The sequence below is a fragment of the Phoca vitulina genome, unplaced genomic scaffold, assembly GCF_004348235.1.
Source record: "Phoca vitulina isolate PV1807 unplaced genomic scaffold, GSC_HSeal_1.0 scaffold10, whole genome shotgun sequence".
NCBI classification, from domain to species: Eukaryota; Metazoa; Chordata; class Mammalia; order Carnivora; family Phocidae; genus Phoca; species Phoca vitulina.
The window spans coordinates 8,645,711-8,658,904 of NW_022589713.1; the positions used below are offsets into that span (position 1 = coordinate 8,645,711).

The 13,194-nt window shown below is 39.3% G+C and overlaps 1 protein-coding gene across 3 annotated transcripts in view; it reads right to left on the reverse strand.

Moving 5' to 3' along the window:
* RNF13 (ring finger protein 13) overlaps positions 1 to 9,834 on the reverse strand; it is a 166,631-nt gene extending 156,797 nt beyond the window's left edge. The window contains exon 1 of one of the 3 annotated variants that reach the window (XM_032408465.1): positions 9,612 to 9,834. The gene's annotated coding sequence lies outside the window, so the exon portion shown is untranslated. Of the gene's footprint in view, positions 1 to 8,989; positions 9,168 to 9,611 lie in introns of those variants that run through there. The other 2 variants (XM_032408464.1, XM_032408466.1) reach the window with 2 other exon arrangements.
* Between the last annotated feature and the right edge of the window lie 3,360 nt (positions 9,835 to 13,194).

Consider the following 13,194-nt stretch of genomic DNA (forward strand, 5'->3'; position numbering starts at 1 on the left):
GTAACATCAGAATTAAGTCCCCCTCCAAAAGCTTGAAGATAATAAAATGTTCTATCTTCTATTATAATGGCCAAGTATGTGTAATAAGATACCAGGAATTCACTAGTATAATTAGAAAATCATTCAACACTATGCTGGAAGGACACCCCAAACTATTCATATTTAGGATAATCTCACATCAGAAAAATAAAAATTCTTTAATGTTCCACTTTCCAATTTCTTATCTATCTGATCCAGTTCATATAGGTAAAAAAGAAAGTAAATGACTATTAAAAGCAATGAACATTACATAAAAAAAATCAGTTGTGTTTCTACACAGCAGCAATGGACTATCCAAAAATGAAATTAAGAAACCATTCCACTTAGAAAGGTACCCAAAAGAATAAAATACCGAGGAGTAAATTTAATCAAGGAGGTGAAAGACTTGTACACTGAAAACTATAAAATATTGCTGAACAAAATCAATGACTTAAATAAACGGAAAAATACACCATGTATTAGGATGACTAAATATTGTTAAGATGGCAATACTGCTGAAAGCAATCCACAGATTCAATACATTCCCTGTCAAAATTCCAATAGCCTTTTATGCAGAAATGGAAGTCAATCCTCAAATTCATATGGTATGGCAAGAAGTCCCAAATAGTCAAAACAATTTTGGTAAAAAGAGAACAAAGCTAAAGGACTCACACTTCCTTATTTAAAAATCTTACCGTAAAGCTACAATAACCAAAACAGTGTGGAAAGGGCCTAAGGACAGACATACAGATCAAAGGAATAGAATTAAGATCCAGAAATAAACCCATACATTTACGCCCACTTGATTTTTGATAAAGGTGCCATGACCACTCAATGGGAAAATAACAGTCCCTTCAAGTAGTACTGGACAACTGGGTATTCACACACAAAACAATGAAGTTGTACCCCAAACTCAAAATATATATAAAAATTAACTCAAAATGGTTTCAATGACCTAAATATAAGAGCTAAAATGATAGAACTCTTATAGAAAAGTTTTCATGACCTCAGGTTCAGCAACGGAATCTTAGATAGGACATCAAAAGCAACTTCAACAAAAATAAACTGGGCTTCATCAAAATTAAAAACTTCCTTACATATGAATGTTCACATCAACAATATTCACAAGAGCCAAAAGGTAGAAAGAACTCAAGTGTCCATCAACAGATGAACGGATAAAGTGTAGTGTATACATACAATAACAATTACTTAGCTGTAAAAAGGAAAGAAGTACTGACCCATATGACAATGTTGCTGCAACAACAGGCAGAACCTTGAAAACAGTATACCAGACACAAAGGTTACACATGGTATGATTGATTTCTCTAAGACTTCTATAACGAACAGGAGTTATCCAGTAAATCCAGAGAAATAGAAAGCATACTGGTGGCTGCCAGGGGTTTGGGGCAGCAGGGAATGGGGAGTTACTGCTTAATGGGTATAGGGTTTCATTTTGGAGTGATAAGAATGTTTTGGAACTAGACAGAAGTGGTAGTTGCACAACACTGTGAATGTATGAAATGTCGCTCAATTGTTCACTTTAAAATGGTTAATTTCAGGTTATATGAATTTCACCTCAAAAAATTTTAAGCCATTAATGTTTATAATAAATGTTGGACAAATGTGTAAATTATAAGCACAGTTCTTTTTTGAAAGTCGAACATGTAAATTACAACACAGTAACTAGGCCAATAAAGTATTCTTCAACATTTTATGAGGTTTTTTTTTTTTTTTAAGATTTTATTTATTTATTTGTCAGAGAGAGAGAGCACAAGCAGGGGGAGCAGCAGAGGGAGAAGGAGGCTCCCTGCTGAGCAAGGAGCCTGATGTGAGACTCAATCCCAGGACCCTGGGATCATGACCTGAACCGAAGGCAGATGCTTAACCAACTGAGCCACCCAGAGGTCCCTATGAGGTGTTTTATGTCTAAGCAAAGTAAAAATTCAATTCCTACTCTCTTCTCATGACTTGATTTAGAAATTTTCATCCATCACAAGGTGGTATTTCTCCCTGGAAATACATTCCTCTTTAAAGTTTAACAGGATATCTCAGTCATTAGAAACTGAGCCTGAACTACAGTCACATTCAATCAAACTTCAACAAATTTCTAGCCCTTTAAGAAAGGATTCTAAATCAAATTCTTATAACTGACCAGAAGTTCTCTTACTTCAATAAGCAGAATATCCCAAAATTTGTCTTTTCAATATATATTAATGTGGCTATGAACATTTAAATGTTCTAATATCCAAATATTTATAGTTACTGATACCCTAAAACCACAAAATTAACACTTGTCCTCAGACTTTGTTGAAGACTAAAAAGAGTTAAAAGACTGATTTCCTCAAGTAGGACTACATCATTGAAATAACATATCTTCAGGCGCCTGGGTGGCTCAGTCGATAAGCGTCTGCCTTCGGCTCAGGTCATGATCCCAGGGTCCTGGGATCGAGCCCCACATCGGGCTCCCTGCTCTGTGGGAAGCCTGCTTCTGCCTCTCCCACTCCCCCTGCTTGTGTTCCTGCTCTCGCTATGTCTCTCTGTCAAATAAATAAATAAAATCTTTAAAAAAAAAAAAGAAATAACATATCTTCCTTGTGTATCATTCTCTTAATAGGAATGTAAAGGTAGATATGCAAATGCCTGATCAGGTTACTTCCTGCATAAAATTCATTAACAGATTAAGCAACTTTCAGAATAAAGTTCAAAACTAAACTGTAGCTTAGCAGAGAAGGTTTTTCTTTTTTTTTTTTTTTTAAAGATTTTATTTATTTATTTGACAGAGAGAGACACAGTGAGAGAGGGAACACAAGCAGGGGGAGTGGGAGAGAGAGAAGCAGGCTTCCCGATGTGGGGCTCGATCCCAGGACCCTGGGATCATGACCTGAGCCGAAGGCAGACGCTTAACGACTGAGCCACCCAGGCGTCCCAGCAGAGAAAGTTTTTCAAAAACTGCCTGTACTACTCCAGCTTTGTCCCTTGCGGTTCATTGCTCCTCAGTCTTTCTTCTCTAACCATACAAACTTTCTCTTCTCACAGACCCTCATTATGTAAGTGCCTTCCCTATGCCACCACAATGTAACAAAACTCCCATTATCTTTAAACTCTTTGAAGTTAGGGATTATACCTTTTCTGATTTATATACTTAGCACCTGGCACAAAATCAAAGGCTGTTATAAAATTCAAGTATGAAAGTATGAATAACCATTAAGATCCATTATTAGAGTCTAAAATACTATGGTTTGTTTATCCTACATAATGGCAAAAAGGGAAACTATATATTAGGCTATATTTTGCTTTATTTTTTAAAATTATAATGCAGTCACATTAGTAAGTAACATAAATAACATTATTTTTGTAGACATCTTTTTTTAAATATCTAGTTCATTAAGTATAAATTTAGTCTGATTACTAGACAATGGGAGTGCAGGATCAGCTCTATTTTATCTTCATTAGTAAAATGAAACATTACTGCAACAAATATTTTGTAAGTCTTAAAAGCAGATTTTTCTTTAACTAGGAAATTCCAACATCATTTTATAAATAAGGAAATGAACTGAGAGGTACAGTTATGTAAAGTCACCCCGCTAATTAGTGGGCAAGTTTGCTACACCCAGATTCCCTTAATGTTGATGCTTACAGCTTCAATATAATCTTATTTCCATTTCAACCTCATAGGCAAGCCAGGCACCTTCTCTTTTTCCCAATCGTCAGTCTAGTGAGTACTTGGGTCCTTAATACTTGCTACATTTAACTGATTGCTTTAAGATCTGGCCCCTGCCTTAACACAATTCCATCTCCCTATCATAAACATTAAATGAATACCTACATTTGCTGTGTATTAAATAGATCTAAGCCATTCCATTGGGAAGAAGGGGAAATGGGGAGACACACATGAGTAAGAATAACATAGTCCTTCTTTCAAAGTGCTCTACAATATTAGTTACAATCTGGTACAGTACTCTTATCTATTTAAAATTATGAGTTGGGGGTGCTTGAGTAGCTCAGTTGGTTAAGTGTCCCACTCCTGATTTCGGCTCAGGTCATGATCTTGGGGTCATGAGATTAAGCCTTGCGTGGAGCCCTGCATCAGGCCCTGCGCTCAGTACAGAGTCGGCTTGTCCCTCTCCCTCTACTCCTCTCCCCTCTCATGCTCTCTAAAATAAATAAAATCCTTTAAAAAATTACGATTTTATAAATTTTAAGAAAGATCTAATTACTTTCCATTATTAAAATAGACTCTATTTGTCCCACTAGAAGGTAAGGTCCATGAGGGCAAAGATTTGTGTCTCTGGTTCACTGATGTACTCTGAGTGCCTAGAACAGGGCCTCTATAAAAGTTATTTAAGTATTTATTGAGAGCATAAATGATATAAGTATTAGGATCCAAGTAGTAGGATGCAAGTCGTTTCCAATAATGTGACAAAATATGTAAAACTTTCCTTACCCTAGTGTATGTGCCTAACATTCAATTTTTTCATTGGCCATTTACTCAGACCTTGCATTAAAGAGAACTAAAATTAGTTCAGAGACGGATAAACTATACTGTTTAATTTAACATCATGCCCTACCCAACTGCTCCAAACCCTAGTAAATCTGCCAAGAAAAGAAACCTACGAGTCCTTCTACTACTTATACTTTTTCAAGTATAGAGGGTCTCCAGATGTTTTCCTTCTTTCTTGTAATAGGTCAGAATCGGTATTATCATCATTTTACAGAATGAGAAACTGAAGCCAGAGAATGGCTGGCAGAGGGATTCATTCACAGAATTTCTATTCTTCCTACCACATCATGCAGCCTTCTCCTCTGATCCTTTGAGATTTTTCTCCCACAATCCTGGCTATAAATACAATCTCTCTGGGTCCCCTCATCCTTGCTGTCCCCATAACAAGTGCACAGGCTCCCTGATTTTAAAGGTTTTGCTATTAATTCAGGGTAAAAAGATGACAAAAATAACAAATCTGGAGATACTACAATTCAATGTTCAACATGTGTGTATAAATGCCTATATCTGGCACTATATAAAAATCACAGCACCTTTCCAGGTTCTTATTGTGAGAATCCTGAGCCTCCGATTTACTGCTTCTCTTTTGAAATAATAAATGTGAGCATTGCTAGGTTTCCAAAGTTTCCCTCTCTACTACCATCCCTCTCATCCTCCCAGGACACAAAATATGTTATCAGGGAAAAATAGTGGGTATATCTCTATTAAGTGAGAAATCTGCATTTCTGAGGACCTTCAGGAGTTACATCACTCCTATGAAACTGACCCCACGGGAGGGCGATTGCCTCAGACCACCTCCTCACAATGGGCTTTTCCCTTTTGGAATACACAGAACTCCCAGCGCCCACTGTACATTTCCAAACATCTGAACAACTCCTCAACATTGAAACTAAAATCCCTATCATAAATTCTCCTCCTAAATTCCCTTCCACCAGAACCTGTTCTTCATCATAACATCCTTATTCTCATAAATAAATCACTATCCTCCCCAAAATTTGTCTTAGGCCCATACTCAGGTCAGTTCCCAATACTGATGTCAACATTTTCCAAATCTATAGCCTTCCTTACAATCCCACCATCATCACTTCTTGCCTCAACTAACTGTAATTAAACTCCACGGTATTCCTACCTCCAGGCTTAAACTCCTTTACTGCACTCCTGTTCCAGATTCATATCCATAAAGAGGTCTTCTTCTCAGCTTAGAATCATATACAAAATCCTTATCATGGCATTTAAGATCTCCATACTCTATATCAATCAATCTACCTTTACCAGCCTGTTCCTTAAACATACAACCTTGGCAAATTTTCTCTGCTTTCCTACCTCTATCGCCCTGCTTGGGTAGCATCTTTATGAGGAACGATCTTTCTTCTCCCATCCTCCTCCAACTGCTAATAACCTTTCAAATGATCATATCCTCAACATAAAAGGAAAAAGGCTGAGGCATATATCATTTATTGAACACATTCTGTCTGGTCCTTTACAAATTATCTTAATCCCCACAAAAACATAATGGCTTAATAGGGTATTTTTGAGGAAGGAGCTGAGGAAACAGAGGGCCAAAGGAGCTTAACCAAGATCATCTAAAGAAGCAAGAATCCAAAATAACCCCCTAGCATTCTGTATTTTTTTGTATTTTTTTTATTTTATTTTATTTTTTATTTAGGAAGGGAGAGACAGAGGGAGGAGAGAAGGAGAGAGAGAATCTTAAGCAGGCTCCACACCCAACGTGGAGCCCAACATGGAGCTCAATCTCATAGCCCTGAGATCATGACCTGAGCTGGAATCAAGAGTCAGATGCTTAACCAACTAAGCCAACCCAGACGCCCCAGCATTCTGTTTTTGTTGTTGTTTTGTTTTGTTTTAATAAAACATGGCACAAGATGGACAAGCTTTATAGTCAGGATGCCTAGGTTCAAACTGAGTTACTCCACTAAAAATCTGCATGAACTCTTAAGTATTTGCAAGGTCTTCATTTCTCCTTCTATAAGAAGGGGATAACTGTACTACTTACCACATCAAAAACAGAATTATATGACATAATGTAAAGTGCTTAGAATTATATTTGGCCCATAGTAAAAAAAAAAAAAAAAATCAGTGTTAGCTACTACTACTGTTGCTGTTATTTATATGTTATAATATGTAAACTGACAGTACCAATTATATGTTCTCGTTGTTTCCAAATCAACTTTTGGGTAAAAGCTTTGTAAAGTTTAACAATGTACTTTTGATATATACTCAATAAATATTTGTAGAATACACAAATTTTTAAAAAATTATTAAACCATGCTTTACTAAAAGAAATTCACTTGTCTATTAGTTCTGTTTCCTCTTTTGAGAAAACTAACAATGCTTACTAACTTTCTTCCCTTTTTCAGGTCATATGAAACTACCATAAGCAATGCCATATGGTAGTAATATATCAAATGGTACAAAATACTCTTTTGACTCAAACTCATTTGTCTTCTGCTAAACATTATTAACTCCCAGGTTTTAAAATGTCCAAAATGACACTTTTTATTTAAACACCAACCATTCTTAGGTCACAGCAACATGAAGTGTATACCATATCTAACCAAGCCACTTCATTTTATACATCTTTATGGCAAGAACTATAAAACATAAAATGCTTCAAGTCAAAGATATAAACTTATCATACCCTTAGTCCTGCCTTAACTTTGTTAAAATTAGTGCCTGAAAAACTTCTGATATATCAAAAGAAGGGTGTTGAATGCTAGTAACAGTTTGAATGCTTCAGGGAAATAAGCTTTAAACAAGGATAGATGAGAACTTACTCCAAACCCTTCAGTATTAAACCTCACAAACCAAGATTATGTCCACATGATTTACTATTACACATGGAGACCGCACGCTGGCTGGCTTCAAATAAAGACAAGGTAAAAATATGTATTAATAAAACAGTTGTCATTTCTGACACAGAAATAACCAGGCTTCTACCCAATCATTTCAAAAACAAAACAACACAAAAACCCAAAACGGTTGAGGCTTAACTATGTAAAAGGTATTTTATTTCAAGTAATTCCTATAATTCTTCCCTTACTCACAGGTAATGTCACAGAATACTGCCACACAGTTAAGTGGCAGAGCTGAAGGCTGGACCCAATGAAATGTGGGATCCACTGTTTTGCCATAATCCACAATAATATGGTATACATTTACATCTTCCTCTTCATATACACATTTTTTAAAAACTGAAACAAATGCTTCATAAAATAATATTTAGTTTTACTCCATAGGATGTCCTCTGATATTTTTTTTCTTTCTAACGTTAATGGCAATGCACTAAATTGATTCCAAAACCCATTAATAAATCCTCATGGCCTCCAAACTACAGCACTGCACTACACTTTTTACGTTCTGTTTAAATTCTTTTAACTGCTACGATTCCAGTTTTGTTTCTCTTCCTTGGAGCTAATCTCCTCAACCCATTAAAACAGGTACTTAAACAGATGAAAGCCTTGAAAAGCCCATCCTTAAATCTTGAATTGATCTGCTTCTCTACTACAACCCTTTGGAGGCACACCCATCTTACTTATTTATATTGTATCAAAAACTGCAGATGTTCTCCTTGGAGAACAAGAGATCATTGTCGAAAGGAATGCATTCGTTTTCACTGTTCCTGCTGCATCACTGAGGAGTATTTAACACTCAGGCAAGTTTGGGGCAACCGAAACCGACCTGAGCAGCTGCCCACGGTGCTGAAACGGAGGATGGAACAATAATTTTGGAAATTTACTACTGCCAGATTAAGACAAAATAGAGGAATTCACCAAAAACTAGCAGAAAACACTCAGTGGCTGCCACTGAAGTTGCCTGAGTGCTTCTGGGATCGCTTGGCTTCTGCGTCTGCCCATTCCCTCACTGGGACAGAGTTCTTTGATCAGTGGGGTCAACTCCGTAAGTGTCCTGGCAGAGTTGCCGGCTTTAAGAGGGCAGGGACATGGAATCTGTCCCTAGTAGAGTCACGTCCCACCTTCAACCTGAGCTTCCAGCGGGGGATGGAGGGCGATTACAAAGAAAGGAGGTGACTGCCCTCCTTTTTTCAAAGGCTACACAGTCCCCGCAACTTAAGCGATTTCGCCCGGGGACTTTGCGGCAGGTACTTGACCAAGAGAAGCCTTCCAAACATCTTCCCAGGCTCTTGCCACCGCAGGATGGGAATGTGAGAAGCAAAACAGATCATACAACAACTTTAGATACATACAAACTCAAAGAGTGGGGGTGGGGGTGAGCGGGAATCGGCCCTCCGAGGACAGAGGTTTTTTGTTTTTTGTTTTTTAATCTTTTGCAAAAAGCCTTATTTCCTCCGCACCCAGCCTGGGGAGGAGCAGCAAAGACCTCAGCAGCGGGGCCGCCACAGAGGGCCGGCGAGGGGGTGTGTTCTCCCGGCCAGGCCCCGAGGGGGGACAATCCCCTGCCCGGCTACCGAGAGGCCAGAGAGGCTCTTACCTGGAAGCCCGACCCCGCAACACAAATAGGCTCGCCCACCGCGTCGCTGCGGAGGTCCCTACCCTGACTTCATGACTGAATATCCGCACCGACCCCCACAGCCGGAATCCGAGTGGGGACAACAACACCGAGGCTAGACGGAAGTCCCACCCCACACGCCTCATTGGCCGGCACCCGAAGACAGAGAAAAGCCATTGGGCCACAGAGCTGTTTGCTAAGGCCCCTTCCCACTCTCACACCGCGCCTCGCTGCTTGCTCCAGCTGGCAGGGAAAAAAGCCCAGTTCGTGGAGTCGCGTTCTTGGCCGCGTGATCCGTCTTCCCGGGAAGGAAAGAGAAGGGTAGGGCGGGCTTCTGCAGCGCAGCTGAAGGATCCGCTTTTTGTCAGGGGAGGGGGCCGGCTGGCCGAGGGAACTGGCTATGGAAGCCCCCCCCCCCACCACCACCATTTGCTCCCAGGGGTGGAGGCCGTGGGGTCTGGAGGGGACCGTACCGAGCGGCCAGGGCCGGCCGGCTTGGTCCGCTCTTACTTTGGGACGAAGCAGCCCGAGACCCAGGTGGCGGGCTGCCCCTGGGCGGGGCTGGCTCTGGCACCGACGAGGCTCTTCCCTGCACCACACTCACCCGACCGGCTGAAGGAGCGAGGACGAAACCTCATCCCCTCTGCACGGTGTCCAGGCTGAGGTCCGGATGGATGGGACCGAGACCCACCAACGCCTCAGATAGAGTCCGGGTCGCGTTGTTAGAAATGCCAGCAGCCCGAAGGCTGAAAGCTAGTACCCGGACGCCCGGCTCGGAGCCGTGCTGACGTCAGCACTCTGGGCCTGACACGCGCCATCCCCGGGACTCAGCAAAAGTCAAACCGTGTGATTAAGCCCTAGGTCAGCCTTTTAAAACCCGAACCTCCTTTTGGCGAGCCAAAAAATCCCGCCCCCTACTGCCCTTCTGATTAACCTTCTGCCTACCGGGTATTCCAATCTTAAACCAAACTACTTTGAAACTTAAATTGCCTGGATTGGAACCACAGCACTGATTAATCAGTTGCCAACTAGCCACCTTAAAGAGGCAATTTGGCTTATGTGACGATTGCAAAAAGTCCTGAATTAGAATGCCAGGAAACCAAGATTCTGGTCCTGCTTCTGCTTCAAAATAAGGTGCCTTTAAAAGTCCATTACAGACTTCACCATCTTCGACCTTATCTTTTAAACAACGGAGGTGCTAGAGAGGGTTATCACATAGAAACACCTGTAGAACACCACTGATGTAACTTGTAACCCTGATTGTTCTGGGGATACCTGAGTGGCTGGGACACAGGAATGGGAGGAAAACTTTCCCTATTGTGTATGCTTTTGTGCCCTTTGAATTTTGAATATTGTGAATATCATGTACTCAGATAAAACTTAAACCCCAAAAAATTAAAAATAAAATTACAGTAAAATAAAATTCAATAAAGGCCAACAGAGGTCCTTTGCTCTCTTATGTACCTTATGACTGTATATACTATATATTCTTGGGTTTTCATCAGTTGTGAAGACATTCGATACTTAATACACAGACCTGCCTTTAACAAAGTCATAAAAATCAGAATTAGGAGGGGAGGGAGGAGCAAACAAAATCAGAATTGGAAATATTACATAAAGGCTAGTGTAATTAATGTAAACATAGTTACAATATCTCTATAAGCATTTCATTCAGTCATCTCAAATTGGTTTTATGTTAAATCAGATTTTTTTTAATTTTTTTTAAAGATTTTATTTATTTATTTGACAGAGAGAGACACAGCGAGAGAGAGAGAACACAAGCAGGGGGAGTGGGAGAGGAAGAAGCAGGCTTCCCGCTGAGTAGGGAGCCCGATGCAGGGCTCGATCCCAGGACTCTGGGATCATGACCTGAGCTGAAGGCAGGCACTTAACGACTGAGCCACCCAGGCACCCCTAAATCAGATTTTTTTGAACGACAGCAAAAAAGCAAAAAATAATAATGTCCATATTCTATATGTTAAAAAAGGAAAAAACAGGTTTGTTTATTCCTTAAAGTACCTTGAGTACAGAACATTTTTTTAAGATTTATTTTAGAGAGAGAGCACATGTGCACATGAGTGGGGGGAGGGGCAGAGGGAGAGAGAATCCTCAAGCAGACTCCACGCTGAGCTCAGAGCCCCACTAAGGGCTCCATCCCAGAACCCTGAGATCAAATATGAGCCGAAATCAAGAGTCGAGGCTCAAGGGACTGAGCCACCCAGGAGCCCTGAGTACAGAACATTTTAATCTGACTTTATTCTTCTCTTCAGATCACAATAGGTATAGTTCTCTCAGTTATGAACAAGGTAATGTGCTATTTGCACTGCATTTACGAAGAAGAATTGTGCTACACCCTGCAAAAGCAGTTATTCTCCCCACTGTGATGAATGAAGACAAACTGGAAGAAAATAGACTGGGAAAAAGTACCAATTTTTTTTTTTTTAAGTATGTTAGTAAGATTGATAGATATCTTAATAGTGGTTTTTAAGAACATGAAGGGTTAACATGGCACATGATACTAACAGTCGCTAATTATCTCCTTATAAAAACAAATAAAAGAAAATGAGCTTTTAGAACTTTGTGTCTGACAGGTTTTATTATACATCCTCCTAAAAGTATAAACAGATAGCATGTGAAATTGTAGCATTTCTACCTCCAAAATATTGTAAGACAGCAACAACTAAAAAGACAGAATACTAAATAATTGTCTAAAATGGCTTAGAAGTTTTCTCCCTAAATAGTGGCAAGAATGCAGTGTTTTAAGTGCTGAGATCAACTAGAGATGTTAAAATGACTCTAAACATTATTATACTTAGAATCAGAAAAAATGGTAATTTTAGAATCAGATAAAAACCTATTTTCATTTTGAACAGAAAATAAAATTATTACTGTGATAAAAGAAGGAATAGAAGCCATAAAAAATCCAGAGGAATTCATATATGTAGGAGTAGGCACCTTTGAAAACCAAAAAGAACTAAAAACTGTTTTAGGGAGTTTTGGTCCAAAGATTAGAAAAGACTCCCAATTCTTTACCAAGTTCTAAACTAATAAGTTCATCTTGTAAGATAGTAAGTGAAAAGTTCAGAACACAAAAGGACAAGTATCAGTCTGAAAGGCTTTTCAACAAAGCTTATTTGTTTTCAAGGGAATTGAAAAAGATCAGACCAAAAAAAAGTCTGTTTCAGGTTAAATGCCTTAAAAATAATCTGGTCATTGTCTCCCTTGGGATGAGTTGCCTCCCTTTCTTTATCTAAGATGAATGACAGGGATGACTGGGTGGCTCAGTTGGTTAAGCACCTACTTTTGGATCAGGTTATGATCCCAGGGTCCTGCATTGGGTCCTCACATCAGCCTCCTTGCTCAGCGGGGAACCTGATTCTCCCTCTGTCTGCTGTTCCCCCTGCTTGTGTGCTTGTGCTCTCTCTCCTCTGACAAATAAATAAAATCTTTAAAAAAAAAAAAGATGAATGACATACAATTTGAATTTTTCCTTTCTTATTTGGGACACTGAGAAGCAATCTTCCTCTATTTGCTAACAAAGTTATTACAAAATAAGCAAGCAAAAATTTAGGTGACATAATGCTATATAAAGATGTAAGAACTCAGGAGTGTGAATTAAGGCAGTCATTTTTGGAAATAATTTGGTATTATCTGGAAAGGCTGAAAAAGAACATTTTGTATGACACAGCAATTCCAGCCCAGGAAATACACCCTAAAGAAACAAAGGGCGCCTAGATGGCTCAGTCATTAAGCGTCTGTCTTCAGCTCAGGTCATGATCCCAAGGTCCTGGGATCGAGCCCCGCATCGGGCTCCCTGCAAGCCTGTTTCTCCTTCTCCCACTCCCCCTGCTTGTGTTCCCTCTCTCGCTGTCTCTCTCTCTGTGTCAAATAAATAAATAAAATCTTAAAAAAAAAAAAAAAAGAAATTCACATCTAGGTATTGTAGTGAAATTTAGAGAAGATCAAAGAAAAACAAAAGTTCTGAAATTAAAAAAAAATACAAAGGAATGGCAGCTGATTTTCTCAACAGCAACAAAAGAAACTAGAAGTTAATGAAATAACATCTTCAAATACTGAAGTAAAATAATTACAATTGTCAACCTAGAATTGTATGCTGAAGTAAGCTAGCATTTATCTTTTTTAAGATTTTATTTTTCATTTATTTGAGAGAGAGAGGGTGTGTGGAA